This window comes from Grus americana, chromosome 1 (assembly GCF_028858705.1).
Source record: "Grus americana isolate bGruAme1 chromosome 1, bGruAme1.mat, whole genome shotgun sequence".
Classification (NCBI taxonomy): domain Eukaryota; kingdom Metazoa; phylum Chordata; class Aves; order Gruiformes; family Gruidae; genus Grus; species Grus americana.
The window spans coordinates 98,679,702-98,694,951 of NC_072852.1; the positions used below are offsets into that span (position 1 = coordinate 98,679,702).

General features: G+C 41.5%; 1 protein-coding gene across 1 annotated transcript in view; it reads left to right on the forward strand.

Moving 5' to 3' along the window:
• PHLDB2 (pleckstrin homology like domain family B member 2) overlaps nt 1–15,250 on the forward strand; it is a 126,293-nt gene that overhangs the window by 18,703 nt on the left and 92,340 nt on the right. The gene's annotated exons all lie outside the window — the stretch shown is intronic.

The following is a 15,250-nucleotide window of genomic DNA, read 5'->3' on the forward strand; positions in this document are numbered from 1 at the left end:
CTACTGTGAACACAGAGCTAAGATTGCTCAGTTGTCTGAGCTCCTATCAGAAATGTGGCCGGGGAGGGACTGGGAAATTGTGCCTGTAGCAACAAATATGAAATCAAATGTGCAAATCCCCACCCTGGGGATTGTTGCATCAGGGTATGAAGCAGTTATTAAATTGCAGAGAACCTGCTGGACTCTACGCTGCTTGCTATCTGCAATTACAGACGCGTGTTTCTGTCTTTCTGAAAGAAACTTCTAATATAAACACATTATTAAGTTAATGAATATTATTAATAGTAATTCTATGGCCTATCTTCTGGGGAAGAGGATAGATTTAAGGCTACCTCTGTCTCTAAAAATTCTGTAAATGTGCTTAAAAAAAAAAAAGGAAAGGTGGCGGGAAGAGAGAACGTGCCTTTTACAAGGCTGTGTTTCATAGATGCAAATTGTAACACGTTTCTGCATCCTTTTCCTAGTACTGCTTTCCTTGTACTAGATGGTGGTGGTGTTCACTGGACCTGCTAAGGGGAGGTGCAATTTAGAGGTCCTGCGTAACTTGACTCTCAAACATCTCACTGCAGTGCTCGGTTTCAGAGCACTCGCTTCTTCATGCCATGGGGATTGGCCGTGGTTGCTTTCAGGTGGCGTGTGTGACTGCAGGTCTTCAGTGGGAGAGGGCGACTCTTTGGGAAGGGTGAAAAAATAACTCCTGCAAGCTTGTGGTGGTTTGTGTGGAGCAGGCTCAGTGCTGGATGATGAGCCTGGTGTTGGTACTTAGTCTTCCTTATGACTGATCTAAGTCTCATTGTGCTTACAGGGAAGAAACCTGCTTCAAAGTGTCCTGTAGCCTGTGTGAGGGTGTGATGTGGCAGTGCTGGGATGATGCTCAACAAGAGTGACCTTAAAGCATCCCACACCGCGATGGCTGAGTTATGAAATGGCTAAAGCCTGTTCTTTAGCAAGCAGAGTTTGCATATTCCTGATGATGGCCAAAATAGGAATATTTTGCTGTGTCAGGAAATCCTGCTAAAGCAGCAGTACGATGTAAACGGTAGTTTTGCTGCTGACTGTTTTCACTGTGGAAAAGCTATGCTCTCTTAAAGGATTCTCATAAAGACCAAGTTACTGCTTTATGGTTCATTTTCTATACTGTGGAAGTGATGTGCTCGCCATATTATTTTGTGTTTAAATTTTTTGCTTTAGCAAAATAGTAAGATTTATGAAACACTGAAGTTTATAAGTGAAGGAAAAAATCACAGGGAAATGCAGTAGGCAGTTTTTAAATCTCTTTAAAATTAATGTTCTACAAGTTTTATGACAAGGTGCCTCTCTTGATGTCCAGCTTTACGTAACTTTTGAAGGCAAAGATAATTGGTTTTCATGCAAATCAAATGACCGTGCTCACTTTGGTCTTCAAAGTGAAAGATCCGCTGACCAGTGTTAATGAGAAATGGTGCTGTTAGAGTCAACAGGGAAGAGTTTCTGCAATGCCATGTTTGATTGTAGAAGAGAATAGTACAACTGTGAGCAGTAAAACAGAATTTTGCTGCAGAAGGCTTTAATTTAGCAGGTTTGGAAATCCGGATTTTGAGTTTCTCTGAGACTCAGGTGATGGATTTTGTGTGTGTGCGTGTTAACAATTTTAGATCCAGGCCTCTTAGATATCTGTTTTCACCATGCTATTGTATCCCCCTTGGAAATTAATTGGAAATAAAACTGAGCATGTGCAGACCATGTTGATCGTCAACACTATCAGCTGATGTTTTTCAACTTAAGCTGCACTGTATTTTTGGCGCTGTTCCTTTCCTATTTTTTTATGTTCTTTTTGGATCCTGGCTTTGTTGAAACTGGTTGGACCCTAAGCCTTTACACTTACGAGTGCAATTCTTTCGTTCTGCCTTCTGCAGGGTGCAGCAAGCAAAAACAGGTTTTTATTCCATCCGGCACAAACACCAGAGATAGCCTGGCCTTGCATGTGTGAAGGGGAGCAGGATCTGGCATGCAAAGGAGCGGTGGCTGCCTGTGAGGCTGGCTTGCTTCTCCTGGGCACTGTGGGCAAGTCCTTGGTCTGCAGTTAGCGTGGGCTTTGCTGTCAGCCAAAATCCCTTGAACTGGGAAAAAAGGAGGTTTTGTTTGATGCAGCAGCAATTCAAACCTCTCTGGTCCTTTTGAAGAATGATGATTATGATGAGGGTGGTGAGGCACTGGAACGGGTTGCCCAGAGAAGCTGTGGATGCCCCCTCCCGGGAAGTGTTCAAGGCCACGTTGGATGGGGCTTTGGGCAACCTGGTCTAGTGGAGGGTGTCCCTGCCCGTGGCAGGGGGGTTGGAACTAGATGGTCTTCAAAGGTCCCTTCCCACCCAAACCATTCTGTGTTTCTATAAGAACATCTATGGGCCTGTTCTTCAAGGGGGGGCGGGTAGGGGTGGAAATACCTGAGCAATGGCTAACTCAATTTGTTTCAGAGAAGAATAGGGGACAGATATTAGATCAGTTTTTAGAAGAGGGCTAAAAGTGGCTGCATCTTCAGAGAGGGACTTTGGGACACTTGTGACTCTCTCCCTTCTGCGTGGTAAATCCATGCTTGCTGAAGATGTTTTAATCTGCCTGGTTTTTGGCAGTTCTCTGCTCAGGGAAGCATTTTCAGCACCAGAGTAGTTTACATCAGTCTTTAAAAGATGATAAAGCAAGCGTGAATGTTTCCATTATTAATCAAACCTTCTAATTAAACGTTAGTATTGTCTTGCTTGGATAAGTCTAGGGAAATACGATATAATAAAACAGTGAATCCAGAAAGTGCTCTTCAAGTAGTTGTCAGGGGATCATCATCCAAAAGAAGCAATACAGCAGAGGGGCCTGAAGTCAGCCGGTATTTTCCCCAATGATTTGGACGATGGAACAGTGATTCATGATTAAATATATTTGATAATGGAAAATTTAGTCTAGGGGGTGGGGCTCAGGAGTTTTAGGCAACAAGCTTCTAATTCAAAATAACTGAAACTGGAAAAATGATTAGAAAATAGATTGTAGCCTAGGGAAGACAAACATGAATTTCTGCATTGTCACAAGCAATAATTGGGCAGGTGGTTACAAGGTGGGAAACAAATAGATAGGTTGTAGTTCTGCAGAAAAAGATCCAAAAATGAAAGTGAATAAGACAATATATTATAGTGGAAAAAGTCAGTTATTCCGCAGGGTTTCACAAATAGAGGCGATAGGACACGCAAAGTGATCCTACTCCCTGTGGAGATAACAACAGTAATTCCTCTGTAAGACCAACTGGTGGGGCTTGAAAGGAATAAGAAGAAAGGCCAGGACCCTAGACTGTGAACAGAAAGATGTGGGGTTGTGTAATTTAGGGAAGATAAAGATGAAAGAAATGAAAGTTTTCAAATAAATGAATTGTTTGCAAAGACAAAAGCAATAATCCTTTCTCTGGTCCACGGTGGCCAGAGCATGCATCAGATGATTTTGCTGACAGTAGTTGGGACAGACAACCTGCAGCACCTCTGTTCAAACCATGTAGATCATGTCTGTCGGGAGTGACATGGGTGCAGCTGATCCTGCTCGGGTGCACGGCTATGTGATGTGAACTCATGAGGTCCCACTCGGTCCTGTGCTTCTGCAATCAAATGATGTTGGGGGGCGGGATAAGCCGTAACCTGTGATGATGCAACATTTTGACCAGTGCTTTCTTCTGCCTTTCTTCAACCCCATGCTTCCAATTGCTGAACTCGGGCTCCTCTTCTTTGCTCTGCCTGTTTGTTGACATAAATTATGCAGCAAGTTCTTTGAGGCATGGGCTGTGTTTACCTGCCTATTTATCTGGCATCAGTGGGCCTCCAGTTTTGACTGGAGCTTCAAGCATAAACAATAACCATTGTCTGAGCAGATTATTCAGAGCAGAGCCATCTGAAGTCATTTGGTTATGAAAGGCTCCCCAGAGCATGAGTGCTTGCTGTGACCCAGAAATGTTGGCATGCAAATCGATTACATGGTAGGATTTATATGGCAAACTTGCAGTTCTTCCTTGTGCAGACAGCACACGGTGTCATGGAGATGGCACCTATTGTGTGAAATGTGTGTGGAGCTTTCCTAAAGGGAGCACAAACTCCAGCCATGGGAAAGAGGGCTGAAGGAGACAGTTTGTCGGGAAAAGGGGCGATGAAGCTGGAGAGAGAGTCTTTGGAGTTTCTGAAGTGAGATGAAATGAACAATAATTGCTGGGGAGGGGGTGAGATATAGGTGCCAAAGACGCCGGGTACGAAGCCAAGTGACTCCCTCTGGACACGTTCTCCGAAGGGATGGCAGCTCTGCTTGGGCGCCGGTTAGACGAAGGACTGAAGAATACGCAGCTAGTTGAAATGGGCCAAAAAGCCCTTTTCCTCTTCCATTTCTCTGCTCTGCTGCTGTGCGCCTCCGATGGATATTCCTGCCAAATCTGCTTTCTGGGTTGGCAGGGAGGAATGGGACATGATTATTCATATCATCTGCCCTGTTTCAGACAGCTTTGCTGCTGTTACTGCTCCAGCCTGGCAGCAGCCGAAGATACAGCATCTCTTGAATTCAGGCCCTGGAAACTGATTATGTTCCCCACCAAAGCTGTGGGACTTGTTGAGAAGGTTCACAGATGTTTTACCTAGTGGGTGTCTCGGAGCTGTTAAGGATGGCCACTTGGGCAGCCACGCTGGAGGGGCACTAAGCAAAAAATTGCTTAAAACAAAATTTTGGATTTTCCTAAGAACAGTTTTAAAATGCAAAATTTGTGCTTTAAAAAGCCCAAAAACAAATCGCAAAAAAAGCCAACTAAAAACCCCCAAATGGCTAAAGGTCTTAATGGGGACTGTGTTAAGTCTTAATCTGAAATAATAAACCTGCCCCAAAGACTAAAGGCAGGAAAATAGCTCTGAAGATGATCAAAGCTGCTCTTCCAGTGCACTTTAACTAGCACAGCATGGGAATTTCCTAGCAAGTCATTATTAGTATGTGAAAGTGCAACATGTTAAATACCTGCAAAGTATGCTCAGCTCAAAGCAATGAAACTGTTATCTTAATTTCTGCTCTGAACAAGTTACAAAAATACTGAGCCAGCAAAATAAAGCAGCAAGGAGATGTGCACGTACAGTATCCATGTCTCCAGCTGTGGCAAATACCCAATTCTTGAGACTACAGCAAAGAAACCACTAACAGAGCTATGAACTTGTGTGATAGTTGCATATGCAGTGAGAGACAGTTTCTTTCCTAATCCATATGGTGATCAGTTTAAACCATGAAGTGTGAAATGTGATTACCCTTGTCCAGGGTTTGAATTAAGGGGCTGTAAGGAAAGGCTCAGTGCTCCAGCTTGCGTGAGGGAGGGGAAAACACACGCAAAGACCAGGAGCTGCTTCTCACTGAGATGTAAGTATGATGAAATAGAACTATTAAAATTCTCTCAGGAGGGGTTTAATACAGGTCTCCAGTACGGACAACAACTGCTATGGAGGACGAGTGACATGTTAGTTTTTCCCCCCAAATTGGAAATCAATTCTTGGGGAAAACAAGACACGCAGAAATGAACATTTAACTAGTGCCAGGCTTTGTGCAGATCATAACCACTTACGCCATAGATATGGCCACAATCTTATCTTAGCTTTACCTGAACATCTGTTAGTTGGCACAAAAGTCGGAGTGCAGCTGCCTGTGAATGAACATGCATTTACAGATTTTTTTTTTTTCTTTTCCCCCTGGTAACCTCATCTATTTTGAGTGGGCCTGCTGGTTATATTGTACAAGAGGTTGACGGGAACCTCTTTGTTTCATTTTTCAACAGTTGACAAGATATACTGTGTCTGCTTTGGCACAGTTGTGATGCTGCTGTATCTGAGTAGGAGCAGTGATGTGGAAAGACTACCACTTCTCCTGTCTGCTGTAGAACAGAATTGGGGATGCCTTATGTTATTGCTTTGAACTGAGAAATAGATGTCAGCTTTGCCCAAAAAAAGTGTTTTACAGGATGTCCAAATGAAACAGATACAGGTGTGTCTACAGAAGTACAGAAAATAGTACTGACAGTGGGCTTCAGTTTGCAATGCACTGACTTGGAGCCCCTACCCTGTCCCAAAAGGTTTCTGGTGCTAATTAATAGAAAACCTGGTATGCTTTGCTGTTGATCTAACACTGGTACTTTTCACACCATGAGGCTGAGAGATTCACTCTGGGGTTGGATAACCTTTCTTTTGAGTCCGTGCTGCCGCTTGAGCTGTTAGCTTCATAGGGAAGCCACGGTATTCAGGTATTCACCAAATTGTGTATCTGTCAGGCTAGAATGTGTAAATGAGAGCAGACTGAAAACTAGTGGTGGTTCTCATTGAAATGGTAAGTGAAATTCTCTGTTGCTTCTTCACTTGCCTTGTTTTTCTAGACTGAATTTCCACAGTTATCTAACTAGTTACGGTAGCTTTCTAGAGTCAGAAGAGTCACTGCCCTGCTCTGGAAGCAGCTGTGTGGCAAGCTTTGGTTTTAACAGTGTGGTTTCATCTCAGTGCACTGGCATTCTGTGATTGCCTTTAGAAAGACAAATCCTGTAAATACCAACATTCATAGCTCTGTTTGCTGTAATTGCCTGCTTGCAAGCACTTGACTCTGCTTGCAGTTGCTTCGGCTTGGACATGTTATAATATTCATGAGACATCAGTGGTCCATATCAAAGAAAATAAACCCATTTTGCTAGCCAAGCCTGGAAGCTAGACTTAAAGAAATCCACAAAGTACTAAAACCCTTCAGCTTTAGTTTGGTGGGTTGCTAATATGTGGTTGGTCTATCTGAGGACAGAATAGTGTTCTCCACCTGCCTATAAAATGCTACACAACAAATATGTTAGAATAATAAAGACTAATAGTCTTTATTCTTATTCTTTCTCAGAGACTTTCCATTGGCCTTTGAAAAAACCTTAATTTTTTATCTTTCCAATATTAACTTCACGCAAGCTATTGTGTAGACTATTGGCAAGCAACCTACAAAGAGATTCCATTCTGGTTATATGTTGCCCTTTTCTGTCACGTTATTGACATATTAATATCTTTTTGCCCGTAAGTCTGTACACTGAGATGTTTCAGGGCTTTTTCCCAGTCCGCTGTGTCCTTGAGGAAATGTTTGAGGGATGCTGGAGAGCTGTCATCACGCTGGGTGAGTCTCACTGCTGAGCACAGGGAGGATTTTCACTCATGAGCTGAAGCAGACTCAGAGCCTCCAGCCTGCCTCCTTGACCCAATTCAGTTGCTTTGCTGCTCAAAAATAAAAAAGCAGTGGAGGGAAACGGGGTGGCTTCAGGCTGGAAGCCAGGAGAGGTGGAGAGATCCCTGTGGCCCGCTGTGGATTCAGCTGGGGCTCTGGGGTGCATTTACCAAGCACCCCCCACCCCGTTCAGCAGCAACAGCTTTTTTTCATTCATGCCCTGTCCTAGGTTTGAACTGCCAGCATGTAACTGCGAGGCTGTGGATCCCATGCCAGTTAGGCAATATTTAAAGGGTCCATTATTTATTATAAAATAAGCAAGTGCAGATAGGAATGACATAGCTTGAGCTATGAATCACGTCTGACTCACGTTAAAGGTTACAAGTCCAATTCTACTTTCATCTGTATCAAGTGCTGTTCTGCTATTGGTGCTAATACATGCAAAAACAGGCGTTAGTACAAGAAAGCTTTTAAAATGAAGTATTCATCTTATCTTGTTTCAGACTAGGTATTTCAAGTGTGTCATCACTTGTATTTAACAGTTGTCAAAACAGTTGAATATGGCAGAGGGGTTGTTTCTCATCAGCAAACTTTGCAGCCTGCCTGACTTCAGATAATAAATCCCTTCGTAGCACAAAATGTTTTCCTATGGAGAAACCAGTTATTAACTTTTGCCTTCGTCGAAGTTTTAATAATATGGTGCATACAGGAGATATTTGTGGTTTGGATGGGAGAGAGATGAGAAGAAATGCAGCAATTTATATTTACTTATTAGGCAATATGTATGGATGATGGGGAATGTGATAGAATTAATTATGCAGAGTTGCAGTGACAACTTAAAAAACGGAGCGCATGAATATGGATGTATCTTTTGACTGTTGCTAGTGTAGTGCTGGCTACCACAAATAATAGTGACTATGAAGTTGGCCCTGCTTGGTTAGTTCATTATTTCAAATTAACTCTAATTTCCTTCAGATGTATATGGCATTAGTCATCTTTGTATGGTGTATATATAGTTTGCTTAATATTTTTTGGATTATTTGCTATTCTTATTCTGGTCTTGGTTTAGTAATCCTGGTGATGCTATTTCTGTTCCCCTATTACATGACTGAAACATGCTAGAGAGAGCATTAGGGGAAGAAAGGAAATGCACTTAAATTGGGCACTATAAGCTTTATAATCCTGTTAATATTGATCGATCTTTTAGGAGCCACAAACACTTTTACAAATACTTGGCAATCTCCAAATATTCACAAGCAATTAATATTCTGGTCTGGCAAATGAACACTAAGCTATGGGTTTTGTTTTTTCTTTTTAAAGTTGTGCTTTATTTTTAGCTTTCTTTTCTGCTCCCATGCTACTGTATTTGAGGAAATTGCCGCTTAGCCACAGGGGTTTGCGTTTGTCGCAGGGTATCATTTTCCACAGGAAGTTAAAAGCCTTTAGGTCAATGAGGCAGGGAGCTCTCTTACCACACTGCTCTACAGCACTTCGCACTAGTGGTCTCTGCCATAAGCAAGGCCATGCTCACAATTGCTTCACTGGCTTCTTTTCTTTATTTGTTGCTATTACATGAACTCAGCTTGGTGCAAGAAAGGCATTTTTTGGTGTTTAGGTGTTCATTTATGATGCTAGATCGTCACTTAATAGCATGGTTCCCAAAATTAGTTTACACCAGTATTGCCACTGGTAACAGCAGCAGCTCTGGGCTCCAGGCTTTGTGTGTGAGCAGAAAGAGATGGTCATCCGTTCAGGCAGTGTTTTGGTAATGTGTGAAGCATCTGGCATGCAACTTGTCTGGGAAACTCTTTAAGACCCTTCAGGTCCTGCAGCATTGGTCATCTGTAGCAGGATGTAGAGGGTTGAGGAGATGTCATGGACCTACCCCTAGAGCCTCAGGTGTGGGCTCTTGCTCTTGGTGCCAGAGCTCAAAATACTCTCTGCTTTTCTTGAATCCTTGAAAAAAAGTTAAGAAACAAGTGACAGATGTCTTGCGCATCCCTTCTTGGCATGCAAGTAATGGATCTAATGACTACCAAAGGAGACTAAGAGTGGCACAGGCTCAAAACTTTGCAAGAATTTTAACTGTGTACTTATTGGGATGTTTATTTCATTTGTGTGGCCTTTAAAATTTAGGGTTAAAAATACAAGCGAAGCAGGAGATATATAATTATATAAGTACCTTAGCCTTCGGAAATCAAAAATCATTTTGCTGTTAGGTCCCACTAACCTGGGGAGGAAAATACAGCTATTCTGATCTGAGGAGGAAAATACAGCTTTATAATATCAGGCAATAAATTTAAACTTTCCTCTAGCTGAGACCTCCTTGGATATTTGTACAACTTTACATGATGTTTTGGGAATATCTGATGTGCACGAGCGTAACAAATCTCCTGCTGTGTCTCAGCTGTAGGCGAATGGCTCTGTCTCTGAATGGTCCATGCAAATGGTTTGCTATACTTGAGGGGCAAATTGTATGCCTAGGCAATTAATAGTAAAAACTTTGCTCTTCCCCACCAGGGTGCAACAATATTCAGCTGAATGTATTGCTCATTTGCTCCTTGAAGTTCTTTTTTGCTTCTTAAACAGTCAGCACTGGCTGAGTAATCTTTTTTCATATAAGAAAAACAGCTCTAATTGCAGAGTCACTGCTTTCTGTAGTCCCGTACTGAATACATCTCAGACTCATTTCTCCTTTTGGGCCTACATGTAGAGGAGTCATCAATACATGATACTTCGCAATTACCTCTGCTTGTTCAGAGAACGCAATTAATCACGTGATTCTTTGTCTTGTAAAGCGATGCTTTGTCTTAATGGATCATTTTGCAAACAAATTCTGATGATCCATTGAGCACACGGGTTAAAATGCTGCAGTCTCATACTGAATACTGCTGCAGCCACAGGTGGTAAATAAGGCAAAGGGATATATAGGTGGTAGCAGTCTTTCCGTGAGGGTATATGATGTGGTTGAGGGAGAAAATTATCAGCACAGGGGAAAAAAAGTAGTCTTCCATCCCTCACAGTGTCACTGGTATCCAGAAGTAATTACATCACTGTCTCAATCTTTCCAATGTCATCAGTTTTGATAATTATGTATGTGCCAGTCTCTAATAAGCAGTAGAACTTACTTAAACCAGAATATGTCTTTTTGGCAAGCCATTACTTCTGCTTGGAAAGGATTATGTGTATTTGTGGACTCATTTGGCATAGGCATGTGATTATTTTGCTTTGTTAGATAGTATTTGAAGATGGTTTTCCAAGACTCTGTGGTTTGTGAGCTTACACAGCCCTGTGACTGGCACAGGGAGTACATAGACTGGAAAAGGATGTTTAATCTGTCATTGTTCTCATTAATAAAGCAAAATCTAAAGAAAAGAGTGAGGATGGACTCTAGTATGGCTGAATTCAGTCTGGTACTGTGAGGTATTGCCTGCTCATGCTCTCTAGCTTGGGCTTCTCTGGTACCAATCAAAAGTTGAGATCCCCTATGCGTGTGAGCAGAACCTCTGCCTAGTGTCTCCCAGCCTCTAGGGACAGATGCTTCTGATCGGTTAAAAAAAATATATGTATTAGTCATGATTAAAGAGCCAGTCAGAAAAGCAGTCTTTTCAATTTTATAAGAACTTAAGATACACCTGCATAAAGCCTGCAGCCGATTTAGGGTTTGAACCGATAGGAACATTCCTTAGGCTGCTTCTGCTGACAGATGATTTTTGTATAGGAACAGTTCTTAGCTTATACAAGATTAGTTTTCAGTTTTGAATCTCATTATTTCAGCCAGCTTTAAACACTGACACTTCTAATACATTTATCTTCTTAATCTAAATCTTCTCACTCCACCTCCTTTCTTTCTCTGTACCTCCAGAAGATATTCCTGATCTTTTCAACATGTCTGACCATATTACTTGGACTCCTGGCTGATGTCAGTGGACATGGGCAGCCCTGGTATGTGGGGAAATAGAAAGGGAAGTGGCTGAACACCCACCACCACCCTGGCTTACAGGGCAGGGATGGCCAGGAGCTGGTAGAAAACACCACACGCAAGCGCACACCCGTGTCCGTGCCTGGCTGCTCTACAGTCCCTCAGTCACTTTGAAAGACGTGGGTGTGCAAGAGTTGTCTGCAAGGACGGGAAGGTAGAACAGACATGAGGGACAGAGGGGAGAGGCTGAGACACCTGGTAAATCCCTGTGCACATTGGATGCTGTGAAGGTCAATGACTGTACTCCTCAAGGGGAATGTCAGCTGGCCAGAAAATCCAGGACTCGGGCTGGATGTCTGCAGGGGATTTATATCACATTTATTTATTAAATAGTGGAGCAAGGCTGGGAAAGCCTGTCCTCAGGCAGGCAGCGTGGAGCAGGAGCATTGTTTCAGTGAAGGACTTGGCCGTTCCCAAATCCTAGAAGTGATGGGCACTCAGTAGCTGTTTTAGCAGCTGGCTAGGGGTGGGTACTCTCATGGCAGCCAGCAGTCCCACGGGGCTCATACGTAGGGTTCAGGCCATTGCTGCCCCAGACAACTTGTGCCATGAACGATCTACAGCGGTGGCCACCTCATGCTGTTGCTTCACCCGGGGAATTAAAATTCCCCTGGGACCAGAGTTGCCCTCATCCTGTGGCATGGGGTGGTTAGATGGGTATCTGGCAGCTCGTGAAGGAAGCAAAAAAGGATTCTTATGACATGGCTTGAGATACTCTGTTGTCCCTTCTCCAAAGGTTTATTGGTGTCACCATTTGTTCATATATCCCCGATGTGAAAGATCAGAGATGAAAGATGGTGTGTGAGGAGACTGGTCCTGTAATGTAACCTCCTGTGGTAGGTCCTTCAGTTAGATGGTGCAACTAACCCATCCTTCCCTTGGCCGTGAAAACAGCTGTTTAAAATTTACTTTGAGTATTCTGACTGAAACCTGCATATGGATGATGGGTGATCCATAACAAAGTCCCCGCTGAAGGCACAGTTTGAAATTGCATGGCATGATTTTCTAAAGTGGCTATTGGCGTTTGTCATCTTAAAAGACAACATGTAGGACCTGGATTTTCAGAGGGAAGTCCTCAATGCTGTCTGAAAATCAAAGCCTTCTGAGCTGCTCTGTGCGTTGCATGTGCAGAATCAGAGAGATTCAAACGCATAGTTATTTTAGAAAATATGGACTGGAATATTTAAAAATTAACTCTTAATCTTTTAATTTGCAGGAATAATTGTGTTGACATCACCACTGACATAGAAATTGTCAGTCTTTCAATTTCATTACCATTGCTCTGGGTACCATAGCGATGTGAGCATTATAATACTTCCAACTCCTATAATGCAAAGAAAATCCCAGCCTTTTTTAAAAGACTTGTTTGTTCTCACTGAATTCAGAGAAAAATCCCAGCCTTCTCTGTTTGTTTGGTTTGGGTATCATAATTAGAAGTTTGGTTAAATGGTGACTTTTTGGCAATCTTTTTCTGCAAATCTGGATTGTTTCTTGTGTATCACAAATCAAAAAGTAAGTGTAACAAGACTTTAAAATATTAGCTTTTCCAGATGTGACACTCGAGCACAAGATGTTCAAAGAAAAGGCTTTTGGCTTTCTACCAAGATGTCAGACATTCGGGATGAATTAAATTAAATTAAATTTTGTTAATTGTCAAAGACTAAATGGGAAAAAGAAAACACTTTGTGCAGTGATAGAAAATCATTCTGACTCCTTTCGATTACACCGATGATAAGGTCTAAGTTCCCTACTTAGACTGATGCAGATCCATAATAATTCTTCCAAAATCAATACCTAACCTGTATTTACACTGCTGCTCAGGCAACTGAGCTGAATCTTGCACAGGTACTTTCTGCAACTTTGATAAAAGAACTTTGATAAAAGATTCCAGTTCTCTCAGATGAATCACCTCAGATTAAGCTTTTAAAAGGTTTACATTAGTCTTAAAATGTATGCTTATCGTTTCATCATTTCAAATTGAAAGAAAATACAGAGCAGCATGTGTGTGGAAAATAAAGCCATGTTTTACTTGATACTGGTTACATCCTGCTAAAATATTTTCTGAAATTTAACAATAAGTGGAAAGACACATTTAAGAAAGAGAAAGAAAAGAAAAGCTGATTATTTGGGGATACATGGATGTATAATATACCATGAATTAAGTTTGTTTTAACAGCCTAGTTGTAGGCATGGAGCATTAGAAGTAGTAACCAATGAGAAGGAAGACTATAAAATGGTAATAATAAAGTCTCGTTTTGGATTAATTTCTAAAAGGACAACCTGCTACTTAAAAAAAGAAAATCTGCTATTTTTTTACAAAATAAAAACAAACCAAAAAACTCAAGACAGCTAAAATACTGGATGTTTCTGCCATTACAATCCTTACAGTGGTTCCTAGAAAATGGGAATTATTTGCTTCAAGTCAGTCCCTGATTGCTCGTATTATCACTTTACCAAATTTCCCCAGACCCAGCAGGATACACTTTGAGATCATGTGCTGAGATAAAAGATAACATTTGAAATTCACCTAAACCGCATGGGATGTCAGCTGTTGCAAACTGAAGGTACCCCGTCGATGTTAACGTTTCTCTGGGGCCAGTCCTCTGTGGCAGAACCCCTGCTTGGTCGATTGCCCCTTTCTGAGCAGCAGCGCAGCGGTTTGGATGGTGCGTGTTGATGCTCTTTGTCTAAATGGTTCCTGCTTAAAGATAATAAAAATCAGAGCGGTTTGCCGCTGGAGATACTAGCGTGGAACTGCATCCTTCTGACATGTGACTCTAATAGACTCTGAGTGAGCCAGGCAGTGTTAAAATGTCATTAATTTGCTTTCTAGAAAGTGAATCTAAAAAATTGACATGGTTTGCTTTTCTTTCTAATAGCATGCACTCAGAGTCCATCAAGAGGAGGACACAAAACTAACTTGTTGATTCTTGTGCTCTTTAGTATTTGGCCTAAAATGGATAATCAAATTTGATCTGAATTTGTGCCTTTAGTTCCCACAAAACTGTGTATTTCTGCGAAGAAATTTGTCACTATATTACACTAATACTCATTTCTATCGCTAATACTAAGAAAATAATTTTCTTTTTGCATCAAATTGCATGAAGCAGGAGTGCAGAGCATGCTCCAGGGTTAAATTATTAAATATAGTGTATAATACAAATGACAGAAATAGCAGAGTAATGCAATTTGTGTGTGGTGTATTATTGTATATTAAACAAGAAAAATACTTCAGTCATGATTAATACAGGAGAGAGAATAAAATCAAGAATCAGAGGAAAAGAGGACGCAAGATTAGATTTTTAAATATTAGTTTGTTAAAGGAATATTAAAATCTTTAAATGCAAATCTTATCTCCTAAATTTCACCACCACCCCCAAATCAAAGGGGCACATTCAACAGTAAAACCTTATCTTGCAAGGTAGAAGGTTAAGAGCTCTTCTTACCGGGCCCCCAGTTGTATTCTTCCAACAACATGGCTATATGCCTGCCTTTGCATGGGCGCTTTGAAGGCAGAATATGCATCACAAACTACTTCAGCTTCTGAAAAATTAATCTTATTGTGCAGAAGAAATAACAGTACTGAGTAAAGAAAAACAAAAACAGAAAGCAATGTTTTTATTGGCTAGTGAAGCTCATTACGCCTTCATTTCAAAATCACAGTACATCTGTGATTTTTTTTTTTTTTTTGTTTTGACCTCCTCTTGCGGTGCTGAGTCTGAGAATGCACAAAGTGGAGAACCTCTGTGAGCCTGGTTTGCTATAAGCATTCCTGCCTTTGGCAGAGGCTCTTCTGCTTGCTGTTTTCTGCAGCAAAAATAATGGTGCATTTGTCAAAATTGGGATCTGAAAGCAAAAAGCTAATAGGACTTGTACTGTTCACTGGCTGTCTCTGGATCTTGAGAAGCCAAAATGTGCTACTTAAAATTGTAAATATGCACACCGTAAATTAAATTCTACAATTATGATGCAAAACTGATATCAGGAAGAAATATTTCTTAGTCTTACTCATTAAGGTCCAGGTAATTATTTGCAGCAAGATGAGCAGAACGCCTGGTGTCTTGT